Raw genomic sequence first — 14474 nt, 5'->3', positions numbered from 1 at the left:
TCTGGTTTAAACATCCCTGTGTTTATGACTATTATTGAAGTCTGAAGACCATCCAAGGCCAGAGAACACAATTATTATTATTACAGAAACATATCAGTCAGTATACCATCAGTAATACAGCTGAACCTTCAAAACACAGTAAGGGTGATTTTTATAATTATATAATTCATATGAGCTCCACTGCTATGCACAGTTATTGTTATTTAGAATTATGTTTAAATTGTTATAAGTGATATTTAATATAATGTGAAATGGAACAACAGCAAAAATATCTGGAATTTCATGTATTAGAAGCCAGGACAATTTGCATGGCAGCCTTAAACTTACACCTGTTGCCACAGGAATATTGAAATACCACTTGGATATTTTCCTGTTCATTACTATAAACTGAACTGTAATAACAGTAAAAATTTGTTGAACTTCCTGTATTAGAATCCAGGACCATCTGTATTACAGGCTTATACTTTACACCTGCTGCTACAGGAACAGTTAAATAACAGTTGGATATTTCCCTATTCATTATTAACTTCTGTGTGTTAACCGCAGTTCAACATCCCTAAGTGGTGTTGCACGATGTAAAGCAAAGATTGCAACAATGTATCATTTTTTACATTTAAAATGTCTATGTCTTGCCTTCAGGTGCTCTGTCTGCTTCCTGTGGGGACTACAAGTCTAAGTTTGCACAATGGTAAGCATCGTGCAAACTAGATAAGCAAGGATAAAATTGTTTCAGCCTTGTGATCAGTGTTCATTAGGTGTCATCCTTAAAAGACAAAGGTGGGACTTGAACTCTGATGTACACATAGTATATGCTGTGTGGATAAACATGTTTAGCAGATGTGCTACAAACACAGGTGATTTAGAAGTATAGTTGATATATTGATTATCAAAGAAGTATTATTGTGTTTATCTGTTTCCTGTGTTTGCGCTAAGCCACTCACCAGGCAAATACTGGCATTAACAAAAAAAATCGATAAAATAAACAACACTGCAAAATATATGTTAGGACACATGAAATATTTTAACACAAGTCTGGATTTGAGCTCTCACACTAATGAACATTCAAAGCACAGTGTAAAGGGACTTATCCCTCTTTGCCACAGAAATAGCTCTGCAGCAGAAAATGAAAACATGCAACTAAGTCCAAAATCCACCACAATATCAACAAGATATATGGCATTTGCACTCTTCTGATTTGCTTGTACATCCATTAATTTCAGATGTAGTGCAATGGGTGATCACATAACCATTTCTAACTAGAATTTGGAGAAATGCAGCTCTGTCTTATCTCTGTATGGTGTTCAATATCCTCTTATTTGAGCAGTAATCTAAGACATGCAGTCTGTAAGGCATTCTGTATCATTATCATTAACATGTCAGAGAATGTTAAATGGTAATGCAGGGGATGATAGATTTTAGTGAACAGAAACTGTGAAATGTCTGCTGCTTACTTACTTTTAAAACATTGATACAATTACTTCTACACTTTGTAAGTCTAACCTGTCTGACACATCCACTGGAGGTAAGGGAGCCTTAGGGAGTCTGAATTGGTGTTGTGTTTTCCTTCTCCCTACCAGTAATCATTCACAGTTGCCGTCCATTAGCAGCAATCAGTGAGGGAGTGCTTGCACTACGTTACATCAGCTACACAGACCCCAGAATTTGGGATTCAGTAATTCTAATGAGTTCACACCTCTTTTAAATCTTCACCATGGTCATAGCCCTGAATCTACACTCTAAAAAGGTAACCATGTCACTAGGGAACCTGAAGATGAGGAGACTCATTTATTTGGATAACACGTTTGAAGATTGCTATTACTTTGGATTTATCTGCACAGAAGATTACTGATTTTGATAAGGTATGATTCCATTTTTCAGTTAGATACTGGATATGATCAGATGTTATTTAGAAAAATATTTTATACATGGATTAGTTACTTTTATTTGTATGCACTTTTTAGAAGTTTATTGATGGGTATAAGCATTTTGGTCAGGGCATGCTAGTTTCACAGATGCACAACCTTATTAACTTTCATAACAATTGTTAATGTTACAACTGTTTCTATTTACACTCTTATAGTGTTATTTCCATAAAATGTAAATGTCCTATATTCTCAATGACACAGGAGTGTTAACCTTCTTGTATGATCTATGGCACCTCTAGGGGAGTGCAGGTCACAGGTACAGGAACACAGTTAACTGTCAGTTGAATCAAAATTAATGCTCTGTGGTAAATGTGTACACATGTTTTTGGGACAGTTTTCTTTGGTAGCAGTTATAGCAATTCATTGAAAGCTCTAATTTCTTTGTTTGGTAGTGTCTGACTGTGATATGTTAATACCACATACATCCTTTTTTATATTTGAATATATTTTAATTTTTTTCTTTAGTGGGTAATATTGAAAAACTACTTCCTTATGTGTTTAATCTAAGCAGGAATTTTATTAATGTGTATTATCCTTCTTTTCCATGTTATGTAACCTAGGACTATGGCACCCAAGTGTCCCAATCCAAGTAAACTCCCCCTTCAGTGACCCTGAGTATGATATCATTGCACAAACCTTTAAGTGACATGGTGGCCTTCTGCTTGAGAGAGGCAATGGGGATATGTCAGAAGAAATGCAAATTTGGGCAGCATATAGTGAAATATATGAAAGCTGTTGGGGGGACACCAGAGGATATATGATCAGGTTTACCATAGGGCCACTGACATGATTTGGAGAAGAGCAGCTGCAGTGGCCCATGGACAGATGGCTACTGGGGAGGGGGCTACTACAGAGCCACCACTGACACCAAATGAAGAGGTCCTGTCCACTGTCAGGGATCCAGAGAGCTCAGTGGAAAGTTAGCAACAACAAGTGATTGATGCTGGTGCTGCTGCTTCAAGGAGGACAAGTTTGTCCCAGGAGCAGTTTCCAGGTAGGCTTAACTATTGTCAATTGTAAATGTTTTCTTTTATAGTAAAATAGTGACAACAATACTTAGGTTTGTTTGCCATTTTTTTCGGGGGGTGGTATTTATAATGATTGATACAGTTAACAACACATTCTGGTTCATTACACATGAGCTTGGGGTGGACGTGTCATCCAAGTTTCTGTTACATATATTGTCAATGGACATATAAAGGGCCAAAACTTTTTCACTCCCTGTGTTCCTGTTAATTGTGATGATGGTGCCCTTACCTGTTGCTTAACTTCTTCCAGGACCATCCTTCCTAGAAACTGGGGAGTCTACACATGGTAAGCCAAACATTTTTATTTCTGCATTGATGAGCAGTTCACAGAAAATATTTATTTTAGCCATATGTGTGATGTGGGTGTCAGTGTATTGCTGTACTGTCTGTAATAGTGGTACCACTTTTAGTTTGTTAGCATGTATTGAACTGTAGTAATGTAGCTGTTGTTTTTTTTTTTTTTTCTTGTGTTTGTTGCTTATTATCACAGGTGATTCTGACAGTGGTAGTGTAAAATTCTTATCATCTGTCAGAGTATAGGCAGACTTTGATAATGATGGTGATCAAACAGAGGCAGAGTTGGGGTGTACAGAGTTTGAATATGACACTAAGGTTGACATTTAGCCTTCCCCTTTAATTCCACTGGACACAGCCAGTAGGCCTATGACAACCCATTCCAGTGAGCCCTCAGATATAGGATAGGTGGAGGGTGAGACCCTTGATCAGTATAGTGTGGTTACTATGACTTCAGTTTCTGTTGACGCTGGCCATAGCCAAAGTGTGGGTGAGGTGTCACACAGGAAGGTTGTTGGGATGCTCGGATGAGGCTTGCTATCCTTCCAGGTGTGCCTTTCTGTGCCATTCAATATATGTTTAGGGCTGTCATGGAGGCACAGGCACATTCCAATAGGGCCTTACAGGAAATGCTTAGTGTTGTAGATGTGGCAAAGGCTGACATGCATGACTACCTCCCCTGTGTCACTGATTCAAGGGATCAAATGAATGACACATTGGAATGAGCAGCGTCTGTGATGGAATGTCTGCTGGGAGGGGACAGCATCCATGTGGGTATAGCTCAACTATATCATTTGATGTTAGCCGACATGGCTGTGTCTGATCATGTTCCCATAGTGGCATTACTTCCAGTGCTCCATCAGTGGTTGAAGTGCCCTCACCCAGATGAGGCATGCCATGGGGTCATGGTCTTGGGTGTACTCATGAGTACAGCTTGTCCAGCAGCCATCAATCATGTTCAGGTAGCAGCAGTGCATCTGAATTTGGGTGTGAATGTGCAAGTGCAACTCCTACCTGAGCCAATGTTCATGGTCGGGTACAAAGATGATGAACTGACACCTTTATCATGCAAGTTCACACCTGTCCAACATACTAAGATGTAGAGTTAACACAGAGCTTGGTCATGTTCTTGCAGGCACTCATACACCAATTTCACATGGAATGTCAATACAGACACACACACAACAGTTGCACAGTTCAGTTGTGATGCTTAAAGCTTATTCTGCGTAAGTGGCCATTTGATACTTCATCCAAATTTCTGCCTGTTTCTCTTTCTAACACACACTCATTTTCCTTTTGTGTCATGCTAGGCTTCATGTACCACCACCCCCACAACACCCTGTGCAAGTGATAATAACTGTGTCATATCCGTGTTTTCTATCTTTTGGATCTAGGGATACATACGCTTTGTGTCTGATACTCAGAGTGCATAGCTAATTGAGTGCTTAGAATATCTGTGTTTGTGATGCTGTTTTGCTGATTGTACTGCTTTCTTATGGGTTTTTCTAATGTATACATGCCTTCCACGCTCTTACAGCAAAAAATGTGGACAAAGCCTTAAAAAAGTGGGACAAAGGCTGAAGAATAGGGAGAATTTCAAAATATTTTGGCCTTACAAAGTCAGAGATAGTTGATAGAATCAAACAGTTTTTGCATTAGTATTTTTAAGATTTTTCTGATGAATATGAAGTCTGAAACTGAAATGCATGTCATTAATTTCTAACTTCTCTATTTAATGATTTGCCAGTACAAAAGTATGAGGCTAAATTGAGGACATTCAGTGAACATCGGTACTTTTGAGAGGTAGGAATGTGTGAATCTTTGATGCCTGGAGCCTATTACTTGATAGAGGACACAGTATTAACATAATTGACTGCTGTCACATTTTGATGTCATTGCTGTAACAATCAACCACCTTTTACTTACTTAAAGTACCAACAGTATTCAAGGCTATGCCATTCATTTGTATTATCATGCATTTTTTGTTTTAGTCCAGGTTCAGCACTTATCTTGTAAATCCAACAGCTGCTACAGTTTTAGTTTAGGCCTGAGTCTGTCTGATGAACCATTACATGAGTAGGTAATAGTTGTGAGTGTTTCCTGGCATCAATGTTTCTATATGTTTGTGCAAAGGATGAAGATTTTAGCTCATTAGGTGGTAAGTAAGTGTGCTATATGTTGCTTCTTAGTCAAAGCAACGGCATATTGAGTATGCCTACATCTGCCTACAGCCACAGCAGCTACTGGTTCCCCCTCTGACTCCTCACCTGCATGTGGCTATGTTGACCTTGCCAGTAGTGGTGGAATGTGTGCCCCTTCCTCTTGTTAATCCTTCTGAAGCTGTTTTCTCCTGATGATGTTGTGAAGCATAGCACAGATGGCGAAGATTTCAGTACATGTACATGTGTTGTACCACAGGGCTCCCCAAAATGTATCTAGACACAGGTACCACAACTTTAACAGCCCAAACACATGCTCTATGATATTTCTAGTTTGAACATGAGCCTCATTATGGTATTTTTCAGTGGGTGTGTGTGCATTTCTGATGGGCATCATCAGCTGCATTTCCAGTGCATAACCTGCATCCCCCAGTAAATGACCCCATGGGACATCACCCCTAGTGAACATCTGAAACAGTTGAAGTTGTACCAGATATATGAGCCATGGTAACTGCCTGGGTTGTCAGCACATATATTCAAGATCATTCCCTTAATGCTACTCACAATTTGGTAGTTAATGGAGTGGAAGCCCTTTCTATTTTTGTAGACACTTCCCTATTCCCAGGGTGGTGCTTTGATGTGCTACAGTGCTACAGTGTAGAACTCCTGCATATTTGTGTCCCTGTCCTTAAACATATGGGGAAAATCTATGTGGTCACTGGCATGTTAAAGCATAGCATTCAGGAATTGATGGTGGATCCTGGATGCTGATGCCTGTGACAACCGCAGAGTGTCCCTTCTTGGTCTCTGGAAGGTTCCATTGGCTAAAATTCTAAGTGCTAAGCATACCTTTGTCTCTACTGGTATTGGTTCCCCTCTGTTTGTCCCTGGTCTGAGTTGAAGATGACAGAGGTTGCAGAGCTCCTGTCATGTGTCTCTATCCACCCTGTAGCACTCTACAATTTCTCCCTCATGCAGATTGTGTTAAGTTATACTGGATCTGAAAACTCTTCTCCTTCTTGGCTGTGGTCTATTAGCAACAGCAGCAGCATAGACTTCAGCCTGTTGCACATACATATGAATTAAAGCAACAGTAGTCCCTAACATTCTTTCTATGTAGACTCCTTTCTGTGGCTGTATTCCAATAGGTTTTGGAATTCACAGAGAAAAACAGCACTGAGTCTACATGGTTGCTTTATAGCTTGTTAAATAGCTTATCCATCTTGGATTGGTTGATTAGCATATAATTCAGCTTCTTATGCTGTAATTAGCATGTCACAATGTTTGTTGTGCCAGCATGGCTCTGCACACTGTGTAGAGCCACTTACTGAATACATAGCAGTGCACTACCGTATGTGCATCATGCCACAACATCCATATGATTTTAGTGGCTCATGTAGGGTTTTTGAATCTGCACCAATGAAAATACTAAATGTAATATTGGTAAGTATGAGAACTGTTGTGGATGTGAGGTGGGGAGAAAATGTTTGCAGATAAGGAAAGAGAAGTGGTGGCTCATGATATAGGACTACAGCCCCCCCAGCTGTGACCACACACACTGGTACATTCCTAGATTTCCTACATAACATAATCCGGACTGCTGCCTTCCCAGTCCAGATTCAGGAAAAAGTCAGCAGACTGCTAATTTCCCAGAAGTATATGCGGTAGGACCGCATAGACTGGAAGGGGATCAGACTGCAAGGTCTGCAGTCTTAAATGTTGGAACAAGCAACAGGAACCAGAAATCAGACCATTCAGGTGGGTTGATGCCTTGGCTTGAAGTTAGCTGTGTAATTATTGCTGCCGTGAAACTAAAGCTACAGAAGTAGCTGTCTGGGATGCTGCTGCTGTGAATGGAGTTTGCTGTGTCTTGGATGGATGGAAGTGAACAAAGCTACAGGTAGCTTGTTGCTGTGTTAACACAGCTGATTATTACTACTGTGAACAGAGTTTTGTAACTGCCATGCCCTGTGTGTCATTATTGCTGCTGGGTTAACTGCTAGTCTGCTATGGAGTTAGAATGGAGTGTGCTGTGTCTTGGATGGGTACAGGTAGCTGATGTGTGTGTGAAATGCCCCAGTTGCTTTATACAGGTGGCTAGAGAGAACCTGTGTGTGGTTAGAGATCAGGCTTGAACCCTGTACCTTGAGTGCAGGTAACAACAGCCTGAATTCCCTACCCACCACCATTTATGAACTTTTTGTGATTTTTTGTCTCATATTTTGTTCTCTTCTGTTCCTCATAATATCTGTGGTTTCTGAATGCGTAAATCCATAAATATTTGATGATGCACTGGTAGCATTGTTGCCTCACAACTACAGGTTTTCTGGTTTGATTCTTGGCTGGGGTACCTTCTGTATAGCATCTGCATGTCGTTTCTGTGGGTTTGCTGTTGTGTCCTCCCATGTTACAAAGACATGCGTCTGTATTATTTCTCCCTGGGCCTCTGCTAATATTGTTTTTGTTCCAAGTCAGACTTTCCTGGTTAACAAATGTTAAATAAATAAAATTGACAGGCATTTGAATTTCAGACTTCATATTCTTCAGAAAGTACATAATAACATACAATCTTTTATTCTAGCAATTTTCTAAGCTTATAAGATGAATATTTGAAATGTGTCCCTATTTTTAGGACTGTATTCCCCCATTATTGGCTTTGTCCAGGTTTTTTTGTGCTAAGGTTGAGATCTATGGCGGCAACTGAATTCACTGAATATGTTTGAGTGCTGTATTTCCCCATTACTGGGTTTGTCCAGGTGTTTTGTGTTAACAGGTTGACAGCTATGGTGAGAAGTGAATTCACTAAATGGTAGCCATTTAAGTTTCAGTCTTCCTCTCTTTCACAAAACAACTGGTTTGCCATAGAGGTATCTTATTCTGAGTGTTTTGCACAGGGACCTGGGTTCAAAACAGGGGAGTAAAATGTATGGTGGTAAAACAGCATTTTTTTTTATTCTAGCAACTTTTCAAGATTATACAAGCAATGTTTAATGTGTTCCTGCTTTTTGGGCTTTTGTTCCCCCAAATAAATTTTGGCTTTTTCCAGATTTTTTGTGTTGTGAAGCTAAGAGATACAGTTGAGTATCAAGTAGATTTTACAAGTAGCTGAGAGCTGCAGGGGAAGAGAATTTTAGTGCTGCTTATGCTGAGTCTGCTTGTATTGTTACTAGCACAACAGGTAGTGTATTTGCTTTTGATGCAGAAGACTGTGGGTTCTACTGCTACAGGGGGTGGATGCTGCCATACTGAGAATGTTCTCTTTGGTGAAGATACCTAATAACTATGAATCTGTTATCAGTTTGCCATCTATTTCCTATTGCAATATTACTAGCTTATCTTTTTTTTTAATGTAATATAGGCAATATATTCCTCAGTGGCAACAGGCACTTTATTTATAGATGAAACAATGAAATATAAAGTTGTTTGCTAGCAGCAACCTCTTCATTAGTTACATATCTCTTTAATGTGGAATTATTTAGATGACTTACTTCTGCAGAGGTTGTGCATATTTACTGAGACTGGTGGATTTTTTATGCTGGAAATGTTCTCAATTGGGCAGTTATGTCATTATTAGTGCATGCATTTTGTTTCATTGTTTACTGGAAAAATTTTCAAAACAAATTTAAAATGCTCTCTAACTACTGTACTTTATTATACAAGGAATATAATTTAATACAATCGGGAAGGTGTATCACACAACACAAGTTTTGTGTGCAAGGGGCCTATCATTTCAAAACAGCCCAAAGTTAATCGTTATACTACCCAAATGTATTTTCTTTGAATGTGAATTTCAATGCTGTTTCAATGAATGTGAGTTTCAAGGGCAGAGTTTTAATGCTAAGTCTATGTTCATTGTGAAACTACATTGCTTTGTTCAGCAGATGTCTTAGTGTATGTGCTGTAAAATACAAAATAAAACTTTCAAATGAAATCTAAATCATTGTAGAAGTAAAGCAGTATGCACATTGCAGTGTTTATGGTAAATGGGGTGAAATACCCAAGTAATGGGATACTGGAGTGGCTGCAGGGGGTGGCTCCATTCAACCATGATATTGTGAGGGGGAAGGATGGCAAACTCAGACAGCCCTGGCTCGGATGAACTATACCTCTCAACTGTCCTTATTTTCACAGAATGAATAGGTTTTTGCTTCTTATTTTTAGTTTGTCTGGCAAATTATTTATGAATTAATTCACTAAATAAAGACAGAACCTTCAGAAAAATGCTTGCTAAAGCAAGACCTGTTGTTCTATCAACTAAGTTTATACAAGAGCAATTTTTATTACTGTTTGCATGTTCCCACAATATATTTGGCCTTGTCCAGATTTCCTGTGTTAACAGGTTGAGAGGTACATGCAAATTGCTTAATAGAATTGGGCATATCCAAACCTCTCAACTGTCCCCGATTTTGGCTCAAAATGTTGCTCTCCCTCTAATAATTCCTCTGCAAAATGGCAATTTTGGAAGAAAACATGGAGGGTTTACAATTAATAAATAACTGTAATAATCAGAGTTATAGATTACTTTTATTTCAGAAATGCATGTAGATTCATTTATTTTGTCAGCTGCTCAAGCTAACAGTACTAATATTAAAAAGTGTCCCTTTGACAGGTTCCCAGCTGTATTGTGTGGCTATTTTATATTTTTGCACCACATTTTTGGTCCATTTTTCATAAAATTATGGTTTTCTGGCAAATTAGTGTCAAATCATTAAAGACTGAAGTAAGAAAATAATGACAGACATTTGAGTTTCAGGTTTCATACCCTTCAGAAAATTCATACTAATTCAATACCTACTATTCTATTAGAAAGTTTATAATAGCAATCTTTAAATATTGTCCTTATTTTTGGGCCTTTGTCCCACTTCTGTGTATGACTTTGTCCAGATTTTTTGCTCTGAGGTTGAGAGGTATGACAAATGTGTCAGGGCCATCGCAGTCAGCCAGAGACATTTCAAGTTGTGACATACTTGTTGCACCCCACTCCCCCATGTAGTGACTCTGGATGTGTCCAAACAAGGCAAGGAGCAGTTATGCAGTTTAAGTGTGCAGAGTATCCCTCCATCCAAGGTAGACACAATTACTATAGTGGCTTTTCATCTGTCCTTGCTTGATTTTGCAGAATATTCTGGTTTTCTGTTATATTTTTATACTGTTGATTATGCTTCTTATTATTCAGAAAGTGCCCATTGCTCTGTGTTTAACTAGCAATGCTTTCATGACCATCAGGTAAGCTTGTCTGAGATTGTAAGATGCAAGTAAACTTTAATAAGCATACTGTTAAAGAATTACCAACATTGAAAACCTTTTTGTTGTTGCCATGCAGAGAATATTTACATAACTAGATAACGTATAAGCCTCGGGTATTGAAATGCATATGACAGTATTTGTAATAAAGGACAGAATTACAGTAGTTTAAGAAGCTCGTTACCTTTGTTGAAGACTTGCAGTCATCTTTACAGGCTTTACCCATAAACTAATTTAAATGCAAAGAAACAAACTGAAAATCCACAAAGACGGGCAGAGGAAAGCAAAGCAGCACACACCAGCAAGCTTAAATAATCTTCTTTAATACAGGATTATTTACGCTTGCTGGTGTGTACTGCTTTGCTTTTCTCTGCCCGTCTTTGTGGATTTACCCATAAATTTAACAGAATGCCAATCTATCATGTGTGGTCCATAACCTGTGCAGTAATCCTTTAAGCAATGTATCTTGAGCTTTATTCTTGTTTGCTGTTCATTTTTTACTTTGATCATGCTTTCCCAATGAAACAAGTAGATAGATGTTGTCAGGTGGCAGGTATTTTTTTGGATAAGAAACATTTTTACAAATGGGGGTATCACAGAGATTGCTACTTTCAGCATGTTACTTGGTACTTTTTATAAAGCTGAATATAAATTATAATTAGAACTGCAGTGCAAGGAGAAGTGGTTTGAGTTGAGTGCTGCTTGTTTTTCTTGTACTTGATTTTGACTGGCATTCCAGTAATGTATTTAAAAAGTAATTTATTTGTTCATGCCTCACAGCCTTTTTGTTTCCATCTAGATATTAAGTAAGCTGTCATGCAGCCAATGCATTGAAATATTTTTTTCTTCTACACTTTACATTGTCTTGATTGGACTCTCATAATGATGGTTTGGCATCCAGGGCAGTGTATTTAATTAAAGTTCCAGTTTTTGTGGTTTTGAGCTTAGCTCCTCCCCTTTCTAGTTGGTCACACCCCATTCCCATTGGCCCCACCCATTCAGCTGTCTCCTGCAGCCCCCCTTCGATTTGAAGTCACCAGCCGCCACTGGGAAAGAGAGAATCTGTTTCATCAAATATTTCATCAACTATGTGGTGGCCAGCATGAAATTTATAATTGCAGAGGACTTTAATTGTGATTTTAGGGGAAAATGTTAAAAGAAAGGTAAAGATGTAAAAAATACAGGCAGTGATAAAATGTGGTAAATTAGCTGTGCGGAACAAATGTCAATGGATAGAAGGGGGCAGTTGAATCTAAAATTGCTTACTTAGTATTATCAGAAGGCTTGGGGTAGCAGAAGATGATACAGTTGTGCAGGCTTTTCAGGCCATTTAACAAAATTGATGAAGGTGATGGAAGAAAAGGAGTATATTAAAACAGAAAAGGGAATAAAAAATAAATGAGAAATAATGGGATGAAACTTGAGAGTGGGAAGATTTTTTTTTTACTCATATGATATTTATTTTGATGAAATAACACAATAATTTAATACATTCATAACATTCAATAGCTATTTACAGTATTTACATTCAGCCTGACAAAAAGGATTCAGATAAAAACATTTGTAGTTAAATAATAAGTTAATATATAAACTATGATAGTTAGGAAGAGTTTGGTTCCATCTGTAGGGTGTCAATCAAGTTTAAAACTTTCCTCCACGGACTATTCACCAATGACTTAGGAAAAGTTCTTACCTCTTTAGTTCTTTTCTCCATTAGTATGCATTTCTTCAGTGATGATAGGAATTCCTCCATTAGAGTTCCATCTTCTAGTTATACATTTTCTGGCTATTGCTAACATTGTCCACAACAAATACAGGTCATCTTTCTTCATATTATTACTATTAACAACATTCAATAAAATTAAAGACTTTGTCAAAACAAATATATCAGTATTGATAGCTTGAAGAAATGTGTTAATCTCATTCCAATATGGTTTAATATTAGTACAGTCATAAAACATATGAAACCAATCAGCATTAGTGGACAGATGACATCTCCAACATAACTTGCTGTTTGAAGGGTTCATTTTTGAGAGTTTCTCAGGTGTCAAAAAGGATCTGTGTAGAAATTTCAATGAAAAATCTTCCAGAATTGTGAGTAAGATGTTTAACTGAAAATAATATGTTTGCTTTATCTTCCATTGATAATGATACTTGAAAGCCTTTAGTTAGGTATTGCCAGTAAGAAACTTTAGGAGCTGTCTTATAGACAAAGTGTTATATAGATATGATAATTCATTCTTAGCATTGATATTATTATATAGAATTCCAAAAATCCAGTTTATAATTTTTGGTACAGTTTTGAAGGATGAGTTATGTATTATTCTACATAGACCATTAGTGTATGCTGTGACACTCTGAAGAACCAACCAGTCATTAGGGGATAGGCCATAGGTTGACATTATACTTTGTGTGTTCAAAGCTTGTTGGTTTTCAATACATTGCAACCAACAAAATAGGTTATTATTTTCTCATAAGCCAAAAATTTCTCTATGTGTTTTACAGGGAAATCATTTGTAATAGTAAATGGTATTAAAAATATATGCCACAGTTTTGTATCTAAATTTATGTTAATGAATTTTCTAAACACATCAAAAATATTGTTTATTATTGTTAGTTTAGTTAACTTTGTTGCACTATACTATAAATGTAAACTTAAATAGTGCCATATCTTGCTATCTTTGTCAGTTACCAAAGCATTCTTTGATAAATAATTTACATTCATTAATATAATGGAGTGTAACTGTTTCCAATTGGAAGAGTATCTAGGATTTAACTAGTTCATCACTATTTTAATTATAGATGCCTTTATATGAGTTTCAATCTCTGGGAATTCTAACCCCCCTTGTTCCCATTTTCTGATATGATGAGAATATGCCGCTCTTTTTCTTTTGGGGTACCTTTGGAATTTCATCAGAGCTGAAGTGATTTCTTTAATGATTTTCTTTCCTGGTGGAAGTATAAAGGCTTGTGCTATATATAATATTTTCGGAAACAAAACCATTTTTATCAGTTGTACTCTATTATCAAATGTTATAAACAAATTATTCCATTTGCTTATTAATGTCTTGATTAAGTCTATGGCTTTAGCATAGTTAAGCTGTAAGGTAATATTCTTGCCTAGGACTATTCCTAAATAGTTTAGAGTTGAAACTTGGTTTCCAATAATATGATTAACTGGAACCTGTATGTCCTTTTTTTATTTAATAATAAATATTTGGATTTAGATTTGTTGAAGGAGAGTCCTGAGACTTTTTGGAAATTTGTTGTTACTATATCCACATCACCTAACACTTCCTTAGAGTTGGGTAAGGTAAGTAAGACATCATCAGCAAACATCATTATTTTAGAAATATATTGGTTATATATATTTTTACCTCTTATCATTGGGTTATTACGTATTAAAATGTCAAGTATTTCTATGGCCAAAGCAAATAGGATAGGGGACATAGGACATCCTTGTCTGTACCGCTAATGATTTGGATTGCTTTGGAAGTAAAGGGACGTAATTTGACATATGCTAGATTATTTTCATAGATTTTCTTTATCATTGTTGTAAAATAGGGGGAAATCAAATAACTGTAAGACTTTAAATAAATAACCCCAATTTAAGGAGTCAAAGGCCTTTTGAATATCTAGACATATTATCAATGCTTCATGGTTTCCTCTATTGAGGTAATCTATCAGAGTTAATACTCTTTTAATATTATCCTGTGTACGCCTGTTATGTATGAAACCAGTTTGGTCTTTATTAATTACTTTAGATATGGATATTTTTAATCTATTGACCATAATTGACATAAATATTTTATAATCATTATTCA

Source organism: Protopterus annectens, chromosome 5.part1 (genome assembly GCF_019279795.1).
Source record: "Protopterus annectens isolate FY-2018-M chromosome 5.part1, PAN1.0, whole genome shotgun sequence".
Classification (NCBI taxonomy): Eukaryota; Metazoa; Chordata; order Ceratodontiformes; family Protopteridae; genus Protopterus; species Protopterus annectens.
Note: the sequence above shows the minus strand (reverse complement) of the source record.